The sequence below is a fragment of the Leptosomus discolor genome, unplaced genomic scaffold (genome assembly GCF_034619465.1).
Source record: "Leptosomus discolor isolate bLepDis1 unplaced genomic scaffold, bLepDis1.hap2 HAP2_SCAFFOLD_29, whole genome shotgun sequence".
Taxonomy (NCBI): Eukaryota; Metazoa; Chordata; class Aves; order Leptosomiformes; family Leptosomidae; genus Leptosomus; species Leptosomus discolor.
In genome coordinates this window covers 2,391,642-2,404,120 of record NW_028237772.1, presented here as the reverse complement: position 1 = coordinate 2,404,120, position 12,479 = coordinate 2,391,642, and positions in this window count along the sequence as shown.

The following is a 12,479-nucleotide window of genomic DNA, read 5'->3' as shown; positions in this document are numbered from 1 at the left end:
GAGAGAAGCCAAAAATCCAGATGGAAAACCCAAAATCTAGAGGTAAAGCCCAACATCTAGAGGTAAAGCCAGATATCTAGGGGTAAAGCCCAACATCTAGAGGAAAAGGCAAATATATAGATTTAAAACCCAACATCTAGAGGTAAAGCCCAATATCTAGACGTAAAGCCCAACTTCTAGAAGAAAAGTCCAAATTCTAGAGGCAAAGCCCAACACCTAGAGGGAGAGCCCAAAATCTAGAGGTAAAGCCCAACATCTAGAGGTAAAGCCAGATATCTAGAGGTAAAGCCCAACATCTAGAGGAAAAGCCAAATATATAGATTTAAAACCCAAAAAATAGAGGTAAAGCCCGATATCTAGACGTAAAGACCAAAATCTAGATGTAAAGCCCAACTTCTAGAGGTAAAGCCGAATATATAAAGCGCATCATGTAGAGAAAAGCCCAAAATCTAGAGTTGAAGCCCCACATCTAGAGGGAAAGCCCAGAATCTAGATGTAAAGCCTAACATCTAGAGGTGAATTCCAAAATCAAGTGTTAAGGCCCGACATCTACAGTTAAAGCCAAACATATAGATGTAACCCCCAACTTCTAGAGGTAAGGCCCAAAATCTAGAGGTAAAGCCCAACTTCTAGAGGTAAAGTCCAAAATCTAGAGGTAAAGCCCAAGACCTAGTGGTAGAGCCCAAAATCTAGAGGTAAAGCCATACATCTAGACGTAAAGCCAGATATCTGATGGTAAAGCCCAACAGCTAGAGGAAAAGCCAAATATATAGATTTAAAACCCAAAATCTAGAGATAAAGCCCAACATCTAAATGTAAAGCAAAACATCTAGATGTAAAACCCGACATCTAGAGGTAAAGTCCAATATCTAGACTTAAAGACCAACATCTAGAGGTAAAACCCAACATCTTGAGGTAAAGCCCAACGTCTGGAGGTACAGCCCAGATTCTAGAGAGAAGCCAAAAATCCAGATGGAAAACCCAAAATCTAGTGTTAAAGCCCAACATCTAGAGGTAAAGCCCAGAATCTAGAGGTAAAGCCTAATATCTAGAGGTGAATTCTTAAATCAAGTGTTACGGCCCGACATCTACAGTTAAAGCCAAACATATAGATGTAACCCCCAACTTCTAGAGGTAAGGCCCAAAATCTAGATGTAAAGCCCAACTTCTAGATGTAAAGCCGAATATATAAAGCGCATCATTTAGAGTAAAGCCCAAAATCTAGAGTTAAAGCCCAACATCTAGAGGTAAAGCCCAGAATCTAGATGTAAAGCCTAACATCTAGCGGTAAAGCCCAACATCTAGAGGAAAAGACAAATATATAGATTTAAAACCCAACATCTAGATGTAAAGCCCAATATCTAGACGTAAAGCCGAACTTCTAGAGGAAAAGTCCAAATTCTGGAGGCAAAGCCCAACACCTAGAGGTAGAGCCCAAAATCTAGACTTTAAGACAAACATCTGGGGGTAAAGCCCAATGTCTAGAGGTAATGACCAACTTCTAGAGCTAAAACCCCAAATCTAGATTTAAACCCCAACATGTAGAGATAAAGCCCAACTTCTAGATCTAAGCCAAACATCTAGAGGTAAAGCCCAACATCTAGAGGTAAAGCCTAACATCTAGTGGTGAATTCCAAAATCTAGTGTTAAGGCCCGACATCTACAGTTAAAGGCAAACATATAGATGTAAACCCCAACTTCTAGAGGTAAGGCCCAAAATCTAGAGGTAAAGCCCAACATCTAGAGTTAAAGCCCAACGTCTTGAGGTAAAGACAAATATATAGATTTAAAACCCAACATCTAGAGGTAAAGCCCAATATCTAGACGTAAAGCCCAACATCTAGAGGAAAAGTCCAAATTCTGGAGGCAAAGCCCAACACCTAGAGGTAGAGCCCAAAATCTAGAGGTAAAGCAACATCTAGAGTTAAAGCCAGATATCTAGAGGTAAAGCCCAACATCTAGAGGAAAAGCCAAATATATAGATTTATAACCCAAAATATAGAGGTAAAGCCCGATATCTAGACGTAAAGACCAAAATCTAGATGTAAAGCCCAACTTCTAGATCTAAAGCCTAAAATCTAGATGTAAAGCCCAACTTCTAAAGGTAAAGCTGAATATATAAAGCGCATCATTTAGAGTAAAGCCCAAAATCTAGAGTAGAAGCCCCACATCTAGAGGCAAAGCCCAGAATCTAGATGTAAAGCCTAACATCTAGAGGTGAATTCCAAAATCAAGTGTTAAGGACCGACATCTACAGTTAAAGCCAAACATATAGATGCAACCCCCAACTTCTAGAGGTAAGGCCCAAAATCTAGAGGTAAAGCCCAACTTCTAGATGTAAAGTCCAAAATCTAGAGGTAAAAATCAAGACCTAGTGGTAGAGACCAAATTGTAGAGGTAAAGCCCAACATCTATAGGAAAAGCCAAATATATAGATTTAAAACACAAAATCCAGAGGTAAAGTCCAATATCTAGACGTAAAGCCCAACTTCTAGAGGTAAAGTCCAAAATCTAGAGGTAAAGCCCAAGACCTAGTGGTAGAGCCCAAAATCTAGAGGTAAAGCCATACATCTAGACGTAAAGCCAGATATCTGATGGTAAAGCCCAACAGCTAGAGGAAAAGCCAAATATATAGATTTAAAACCCAAAATCTAGAGATAAAGCCCAACATCTAAATGTAAAGCAAAACATCTAGATGTAAAACCCGACATCTAGAGGTAAATTCCAATATCTAGACTTAAAGACCAACATCTAGAGGTAAAACCCAACATCTTGAGGTAAAGCCCAACGTCTGGAGGTACAGCCCAGATTCTAGAGAGAAGCCAAAAATCCAGATGGAAAACCCAAAATCTAGTGTTAAAGCCCAACATCTAGAGGCAAAGCCCAGAATCTAGATGTAAAGCCTAACATCTAGAGGTGAATTCCAAAATCAAGTGTTACGGCCCGACATCTACAGTTAAAGCCAAAGATATAGATGTAACCCCCAACTTCTAGAGGTAAGGCCCAAAATCTAGATGTAAAGCCCAACTTCTAGATGTAAAGCCGAATATATAAAGCGCATCATTTAGAGTAAAGCCCAAAATCTAGAGTTAAAGCCCAACATCTAGATGTAAAGCCCAGAATCTAGATGTAAAGCCTAACATCTAGAGGTAAAGCCGAACGTCTTGAGGTAAAGACAAATATATAGATTTAAAACCCAACATCTAGAGGTAAAGCCCAATATCTAGACGTAAAGCCGAACTTCTAGAGGAAAAGTCCAAATTCTGGAGGCAAAGCCCAAAACCTAGAGGTAGAGCCCAAAAACTAGACTTAAAGACAAACATCTGGAGGCAAAGCCCAATGTCTAGAGGTAATGACCAACTTCTAGAGCTAAAACCCCAAATCTAGATTTAAACCCCAACATGTAGAGATAAAGCCCAACTTCTAGATCTAAGCCAAACATCTAGAGGTAAAGCCCAAAATCTAGAGGTAAAGCCTAACATCTAGTGGTGAATTCCAAAATCTAGTGTTAAGGCCCGACATCTACAGTTAAAGGCAAACATATAGATGTAAACCCCAACTTCTAGAGGTAAGGCCCAAAATCTAGAGGTAAAGCCCAACGTCTTGAGGTAAAGACAAATATATAGATTTAAAACCCAACATCTAGAGGTAAAGCACAATATCTAGACGTAAAGTCCAACATCTAGAGGAAAAGTCCAAATTCTGGAGGCAAAGCCCAACACCTAGAGGTTGAGCCCAAAATCTAGAGGTAAAGGAACATCTAGAGTTAAAGCCAGATATCTAGAGGTAAAGCCCAACATCTAGAGGAAAAGCCAAATATATAGATTTAAAACCCAAAATATAGAGGTAAAGCCCGATATCTAGACATAAAGACCAAAATCTAGATGTAAAGCCCAACTTCTAGAGGTAAAGCCGAATATATAAAGCGCATCATTTAGAGTAAAGCCCAAAATCTAGAGTTGAAGTCCCACATCTAGAGGGAAAGCCCAGAATCTAGATGTAAAGCCTAACATCTAGAGGTGAATTCCAAAATCAAGTGTTAAGGCCCGACATCTACAGTTAAAGCCAAACATATAGATGCAACCCCCAACTTCTAGAGGTAAGGCCCAAAATCTAGAGGTAAAGCCCAACTTCTAGATCTAACGCCTACCTTCTAGTGGTGAAGTCCAAAATCTAGAGGTAAAGCCCAACATCTAGAGGTAAAACCAGATATCTAGAGGTAAAGGCAAAATCTAGAGGAAAAGCCAAATATATAGACTTAAAACCCAAAATCTAGAGGTAAAGACCAATATCTAGACATAAAGACCAATATCTAGATGTAAAGCCCAACTTCTAGATCTAAAGCCCAAAATCTAGATGTAAAGCCCAACTTCTAGAGGTAAAGGCGAATATCTAGAGTTAAAGCGCATCATTTAGAGTAAAGCCCAAAATCTAGAGTTAAAAAACAACATCTAGAGGGAAAGCCCAGAATCCAGAGGTAAAGCCGAACATCTAGAGGTGAATTCCAAAATCAAGTGTTAAGGCCCGACATCTACAGTTAAAGCCAAACATATAGATGTAACCCCCAACTTCCAGACCTAAGGCCCAAAAACTAGAGTTAAAGCGCAATATCTAGAGGTAAAGCCGAACATCTTGAGGTAAACCCCAAAGTCTAGATGTAAAGCCCAACTTCTAGAGGTAAAGTCCAAAATCTAGAGGTAAAGATCAAGACCTAGTGGTAGAGCCCAAAATGTAGAGGTAAAGCCATACATCTAGACGTAAAGCCAGATATCTGATGGTAAAGCCCAACATCTAGAGGATAAGCCAAATATATAGATTTAAAACCCAAAATCTAGAGATAAAGCCCAACATCTAAATGTAAAGCAAAACATCTAGATGTAAAACCCGACATCTAGAGGTAAAGTCCAATATCTAGACTTAAAGACCAACATCAAGAGGTAAAACCCAAGATCTAGAGGTAAAGCCCAACATCTGGAGTTAAAGCCCAGATTCTAGAGAGAAGCCAAAAATCCAGATGGAAAACCCAAAATCTAGAGGTAAAGCCGAACATCTAGAGGTAAAGCCAGATATCTAGGGGTAAAGCCCAACATCTAGAGGTAAAGACAAATATATAGATTTAAAACCCAACATCTAGAGGTAAAGCCCAATATCTAGACGTAAAGCCCAACTTCTAGAAGAAAAGTCCAAATTCTAGAGGCAAAGCCCAACACCTAGAGGTAGAGCCCAAAATCTAGAGGTAAAGGAACATCTAGAGGTAAAGCCAGATATCTAGAGGTAAAGCCCAACATCTAGAGGAAAAGCCAAATATATAGATTTAAAACCCAAAATATAGAGGTAAAGCCCGATATCTAGACGTAAAGACCAAAATCTAGATGTAAAGCCCAACTTCTAGAGGTAAAGCCGAATATATAAAGCGCATCATTTAGAGAAAAGCCCAAAATCTAGAGTTGAAGCCCCACATCTAGAGGGAAAGCCCAGAATCTAGATGTAAAGCCTAACATCTAGAGGTGAATTCCAAAATCAAGTGTTAAGGCCCGACATCTACAGTTAAAGCCAAACATATAGATGTAACCCCCAACTTCTAGAGGTAAGGCCCAAAATCTAGAGGTAAAGCCCAACTTCTAGAGGTAAAGTCCAAAATCTAGAGGTAAAGCCCAAGACCTAGTGGTAGAGCCCAAAATCTAGAGGTAAAGCCATACATCTAGACGTAAAGCCAGATATCTGATGGTAAAGCCCAACAGCTAGAGGAAAAGCCAAATATATAGATTTAAAACCCAAAATCTAGAGATAAAGCCCAACATCTAAATGTAAAGCAAAACATCTAGATGTAAAACCCGACATCTAGAGGTAAATTCCAATATCTAGACTTAAAGACCAACATCTAGAGGTAAAACCCAACATCTTGAGGTAAAGCCCAACGTCTGGAGGTACAGCCCAGATTCTAGAGAGAAGCCAAAAATCCAGATGGAAAACCCAAAATCTAGTGTTAAAGCCCAACATCTAGAGGTAAAGCCCAGAATCTAGAGGTAAAGCCTAATATCTAGAGGTGAATTCTTAAATCTAGTCTTAAGGCCCAACATCTACAGTTAAAGCCAAACATATAGATGTAACCCCCAACTTCTAGAGGTAAGGCCCAAAATCTAGATGTAAAGCCCAACTTCTAGATGTAAAGCCGAATATATAAAGCGCATCATTTAGAGTAAAGCCCAAAATCTAGAGTTAAAGCCCAACATCTAGAGGTAAAGCCCAGAATCTAGATGTAAAGCCTAACATCTAGCGGTAAAGCCCAACTTCTAGAGGAAAAGTCCAAATTCTGGAGGCAAAGCCCAACACCTAGAGGTAGAGCCCAAAATCTAGACTTAAAGACAAACATCTGGGGGTAAAGCCCAATGTCTAGAGGTAATGACCAACTTCTAGAGCTAAAACCCCAAATCTAGATTTAAACCCCAACATGTAGAGATAAAGCCCAACTTCTAGATCTAAGCCAAACATCTAGAGGTAAAGCCCAACATCTAGAGGTAAAGCCTAACATCTAGTGGTGAATTCCAAAATCTAGTGTTAAGGCCCGACATCTACAGTTAAAGGCAAACATATAGATGTAAACCCCAACTTCTAGAGGTAAGGCCCAAAATCTAGAGGTAAAGCCCAACGTCTTGAGGTAAAGACAAATATATAGATTTAAAACCCAACATCTAGAGGTAAAGCACAATATCTAGACGTAAAGTCCAACATCTAGAGGAAAAGTCCAAATTCTGGAGGCAAAGCCCAACACCTAGAGGTTGAGCCCAAAATCTAGAGGTAAAGGAACATCTAGAGTTAAAGCCAGATATCTAGAGGTAAAGCCCAACATCTAGAGGAAAAGCCAAATATATAGATTTAAAACCCAAAATATAGAGGTAAAGCCCGATATCTAGACATAAAGACCAAAATCTAGATGTAAAGCCCAACTTCTAGAGGTAAAGCCGAATATATAAAGCGCATCATTTAGAGTAAAGCCCAAAATCTAGAGTTGAAGCCCCACATCTAGAGGGAAAGCCCAGAATCTAGATGTAAAGCCTAACATCTAGAGGTGAATTCCAAAATCAAGTGTTAAGGCCCGACATCTACAGTTAAAGCCAAACATATAGATGCAACCCCCAACTTCTAGAGGTAAGGCCCAAAATCTAGAGGTAAAGCCCAACTTCTAGATCTAACGCCTACCTTCTAGTGGTGAAGTCCAAAATCTAGAGGTAAAGCCCAACATCTAGAGGTAAAACCAGATATCTAGAGGTAAAGGCAAAATCTAGAGGAAAAGCCAAATATATAGACTTAAAACCCAAAATCTAGAGGTAAAGACCAATATCTAGACATAAAGACCAATATCTAGATGTAAAGCCCAACTTCTAGATCTAAAGCCCAAAATCTAGATGTAAAGCCCAACTTCTAGAGGTAAAGGCGAATATCTAGAGTTAAAGCGCATCATTTAGAGTAAAGCCCAAAATCTAGAGTTAAAAAACAACATCTAGAGGGAAAGCCCAGAATCCAGAGGTAAAGCCGAACATCTAGAGGTGAATTCCAAAATCAAGTGTTAAGGCCCGACATCTACAGTTAAAGCCAAACATATAGATGTAACCCCCAACTTCCAGACCTAAGGCCCAAAAACTAGAGTTAAAGCGCAATATCTAGAGGTAAAGCCGAACATCTTGAGGTAAACCCCAAAGTCTAGATGTAAAGCCCAACTTCTAGAGGTAAAGTCCAAAATCTAGAGGTAAAGATCAAGACCTAGTGGTAGAGCCCAAAATGTAGAGGTAAAGCCATACATCTAGACGTAAAGCCAGATATCTGATGGTAAAGCCCAACATCTAGAGGATAAGCCAAATATATAGATTTAAAACCCAAAATCTAGAGATAAAGCCCAACATCTAAATGTAAAGCAAAACATCTAGATGTAAAACCCGACATCTAGAGGTAAAGTCCAATATCTAGACTTAAAGACCAACATCAAGAGGTAAAACCCAAGATCTAGAGGTAAAGCCCAACATCTGGAGTTAAAGCCCAGATTCTAGAGAGAAGCCAAAAATCCAGATGGAAAACCCAAAATCTAGAGGTAAAGCCGAACATCTAGAGGTAAAGCCAGATATCTAGGGGTAAAGCCCAACATCTAGAGGTAAAGACAAATATATAGATTTAAAACCCAACATCTAGAGGTAAAGCCCAATATCTAGACGTAAAGCCCAACTTCTAGAAGAAAAGTCCAAATTCTAGAGGCAAAGCCCAACACCTAGAGGTAGAGCCCAAAATCTAGAGGTAAAGGAACATCTAGAGGTAAAGCCAGATATCTAGAGGTAAAGCCCAACATCTAGAGGAAAAGCCAAATATATAGATTTAAAACCCAAAATATAGAGGTAAAGCCCGATATCTAGACGTAAAGACCAAAATCTAGATGTAAAGCCCAACTTCTAGAGGTAAAGCCGAATATATAAAGCGCATCATTTAGAGAAAAGCCCAAAATCTAGAGTTGAAGCCCCACATCTAGAGGGAAAGCCCAGAATCTAGATGTAAAGCCTAACATCTAGAGGTGAATTCCAAAATCAAGTGTTAAGGCCCGACATCTACAGTTAAAGCCAAACATATAGATGTAACCCCCAACTTCTAGAGGTAAGGCCCAAAATCTAGAGGTAAAGCCCAACTTCTAGAGGTAAAGTCCAAAATCTAGAGGTAAAGCCCAAGACCTAGTGGTAGAGCCCAAAATCTAGAGGTAAAGCCATACATCTAGACGTAAAGCCAGATATCTGATGGTAAAGCCCAACAGCTAGAGGAAAAGCCAAATATATAGATTTAAAACCCAAAATCTAGAGATAAAGCCCAACATCTAAATGTAAAGCAAAACATCTAGATGTAAAACCCTACATCTAGAGGTAAAGTCCAATATCTAGACTTAAAGACCAACATCTAGAGGTAAAACCCAACATCTTGAGGTAAAGCCCAACGTCTGGAGGTACAGCCCAGATTCTAGAGAGAAGCCAAAAATCCAGATGGAAAACCCAAAATCTAGTGTTAAAGCCCAACATCTAGAGGTAAAGCCCAGAATCTAGAGGTAAAGCCTAACATCTAGAGGTGAATTCCAAAATCAAGTGTTACGGCCCGACATCTACAGTTAAAGCCAAACATATAGATGTAACCCCCAACTTCCAGAGGTAAGGCCCAAAATCTAGATGTAAAGCCCAACTTCTAGATGTAAAGCCGAATATATAAAGCGCATCATTTAGAGTAAAGCCCCAAATCCAGAGTTAAAGCCCAACATCTAGAGGTAAAGCACAGAATCTAGATGTAAAGCCTAACATCTAGAGGTAAAGCCGAACGTCTTGAGGTAAAGACAAATATATAGATTTAAAACCCAACATCTAGAGGTAAAGCCCTATATCTAGACGTAAAGCCGAACTTCTAGAGGAAAATTCCAAATTCTGGAGGCAAAGCCCAACACCTAGAGGTAGAGCCCAAAAACTAGACTTAAAGACAAACATCTGGAGGCGAAGCCCAATGTCTAGAGGTAATGACCAACTTCTAGAGCTAAAACCCCAAATCTAGATTTAAACCCCAACATGTAGAGATAAAGCCCAACTTCTAGATCTAAGCCAAACATCTAGAGGTAAAGCCCAACATCTAGAGGTAAAGCCTAACATCTAGTGGTGAATTCCAAAATCTAGTGTTAAGGCCCGACATCTACAGTTAAACGCAAACATATAGATGTAAACCCCAACTTCTAGAGGTAAGGCCCAAAATCTAGAGGTAAAGCCCAACGTCTTGAGGTAAAGACAAATATATAGATTTAAAACCCAACATCTAGAGGTAAAGCACAATATCTAGACGTAAAGTCCAACATCTAGAGGAAAAGTCCAAATATATAGATTTAAAACCCAAAAAGACCAATATCTAGACGTAAAGCCCAAAATCTAGATGTAAAGCCCAACTTCTAGATCTAAAGCCTAACTTCTAGAGGTAAAGTCCAAAATCTAGAGGTAAAGCCCAAGACCTAGTGGTAGAGCCCAAAATCTAGAGGTAAAGCCAGATATCTAGAGGTAAAGACCAACATCTAGAGGAAAAGCCAAATATATAGATTTAAATCCCAAAATCTAGAGGTAAAGTCCAATATCGAGAGGTAAAGCCCAAAATCTAGATGTAAAGCCCAACTTCTAGATCTAAAGCCTAACTTCTAGAGGTAAAGTCCAAAATCTAGATGTAAAGCCCAAGACCTAGTGGTAGAGCCCAAACTTTAGAGGTAAAGCCCAACATCTAGACGTAAAACCAGATATCTAGAGGTAAAGCCCAACATCTAGAGGAAAATCGAAATATATAGATTTAAAACCCAAAATCTAGAGGTAAAGCCCAATATGTAGACGTAAAGACCAATATCTAGATGTAAAGCCCAACTTCTAGATCTAAAGCCCAAAATCTAGATGTAAAGCCCAACTTCTAGTGGTAAAGGCGAATATCTAGAGTTAAAGCGCATCATTTAGAGTAAAGCCCATATCTAGAGTTAAAGAACAACATCTAGAGGGAAAGCCCAGAATCTAGAGGTAAAGCCTAACATCTAGAGGTGAATTCCAAAATCAAGTGTTAAGGCCCGACATCTACAGTTAAAGCCAAACATATAGATGTAACCCCCAACTTCTAGAGGTAAGGCCCAAAATCTAGAGGTAAAGCCCAACTTCTAGAGTTAAAGCCCAACGTCTTGAGGTAAAGCCCAAAGTCTAGATGTAAAGCCCAACTTCTAGAGGTAAAGTCCAAAATCTAGAGGTAAAGATCAAGACCTAGTGGTAGAGCCCAAAATGTAGAGGTAAAGCCCAACATCTATAGGAAAAGCCAAATATATAGATTTAAAACCCAAAATCTAGAGATAAAGCCCAACATCTAAATGTAAAGCAAAACATCTAGATGTAAAACACGACATCTAGAGGTAAAGTCCAATATCTAGACTTAAAGACCAACATCTAGAGGTAAAACCCAACATCTAGAGGTAAAGCCCAACATCTGGAGGTACAGCCCAGATTCTAGAGAGAAGCCAAAAATCCAGATGTAAAACCCAAAATCTAGAGGTAAAACCCAAAATCTAGAGGTAAAGCCAGATATCTAGAGGTAAAGCCCAACATCTAGAGGAAAAGCCAAATATATAGATTTAAAACCCAAAATCTAGAGGTAAAGCCCAATATCTAGACGTAAAGCCCAAAATCTAGAGGTAAATCCCAACATCTAGAGTTAAAGTTGAACGTCTTGAGGTAAAGCCAAAGTCTAGAGGTAAAGTCCAACTTCTAGAGGTAAAGTCCAAAATCTAGAGGTAAAGCCCAACATCTAGAGGTAAAGCCAGATATCTAGAGGTAAAGCCCAACATCTAGAGGAAAAGCCAAACATATAGATTTAAAAACCAACATCTAGAGGTAGAGACCAATATCTAGACGTAAAGCCCAAAATTCTAGATGTAAAGCCCAACTTCTAGATCTAAAGCCTAACTTCTAGAGGTAAAGTCCAAAATCTAGAGGTAAAGCCCAAGACCTAGTGGTAGAGCCCAAAATCTAGAAGTAAAGCCCAACATTTAGACGTAAAGCCAGATATCTAGGGGTAAAGCCCAACATCTAGAGGAAAAGCCAAATATATAGATTTAAAACCCAAAATCTAGAGGTAAAGCCCAATATCTAGACGTAAAGACCAATATCTAGATGTAAAGCCCAACTTCTAGATCTAAAGCCCAAATATATAGATGTAGAGCACAATTTCTTATTCTAAAGCCCAACATCTAGAGGTAAAGCCCAATATTTAGAGTTTAAGCCCATCATTTAGAGGTAAAGCCCAAAATCTAGATGTAAAGCCCAACTTCTAGAGGTAAAGCCCACCATCTAGTCCTATAGCCCAATGTCTGCAGGTAAAGCATAACTTACAGAGGTAAAGGCAAACATCTAGATGTAAAACCCAAACTCTAGAGGTAAAGCCCAACATATAGGGGTATAGCCCAAATTCTAGAGATAAAGTCCAACGTCTAGATGTAATCCCAACATCTAGAGGTAAAGCCTAACATCTAGAGGTGAAGCACAGCATATAGAGGTATAACCCAACATCTAGAGATAAAGACCAACATCTAAATGTAAAGCAAAACATCTAGATGTAAAACCCTACATCTAGAGGTAAAGTCCAATATCTAGACTTAAAGACCAACATCTGGAGGTAAAGTCCAATGTCTAAAGGTAATGACCAACTTCTAGAGCTAAATTCCCAAATCTAGATTTAAACCCCAACATGTAGAGATAAAGCCCAACTTCTAGATCTAAGCCAAACATCTAGAGTTAAAGCCCAACATCTAGAGGTAAGGCCTAACATCTAGTGGTGAATTCCAAAGTCTAGTGTTAAGGCCCGACATCTACAGTTAAAGGCAAACATATAGATGTAAACCCCAACATCTAGAAGTAAGGCCCAAAATCTAGAGGTAAAGCCCAATATCTAGAGTTAAA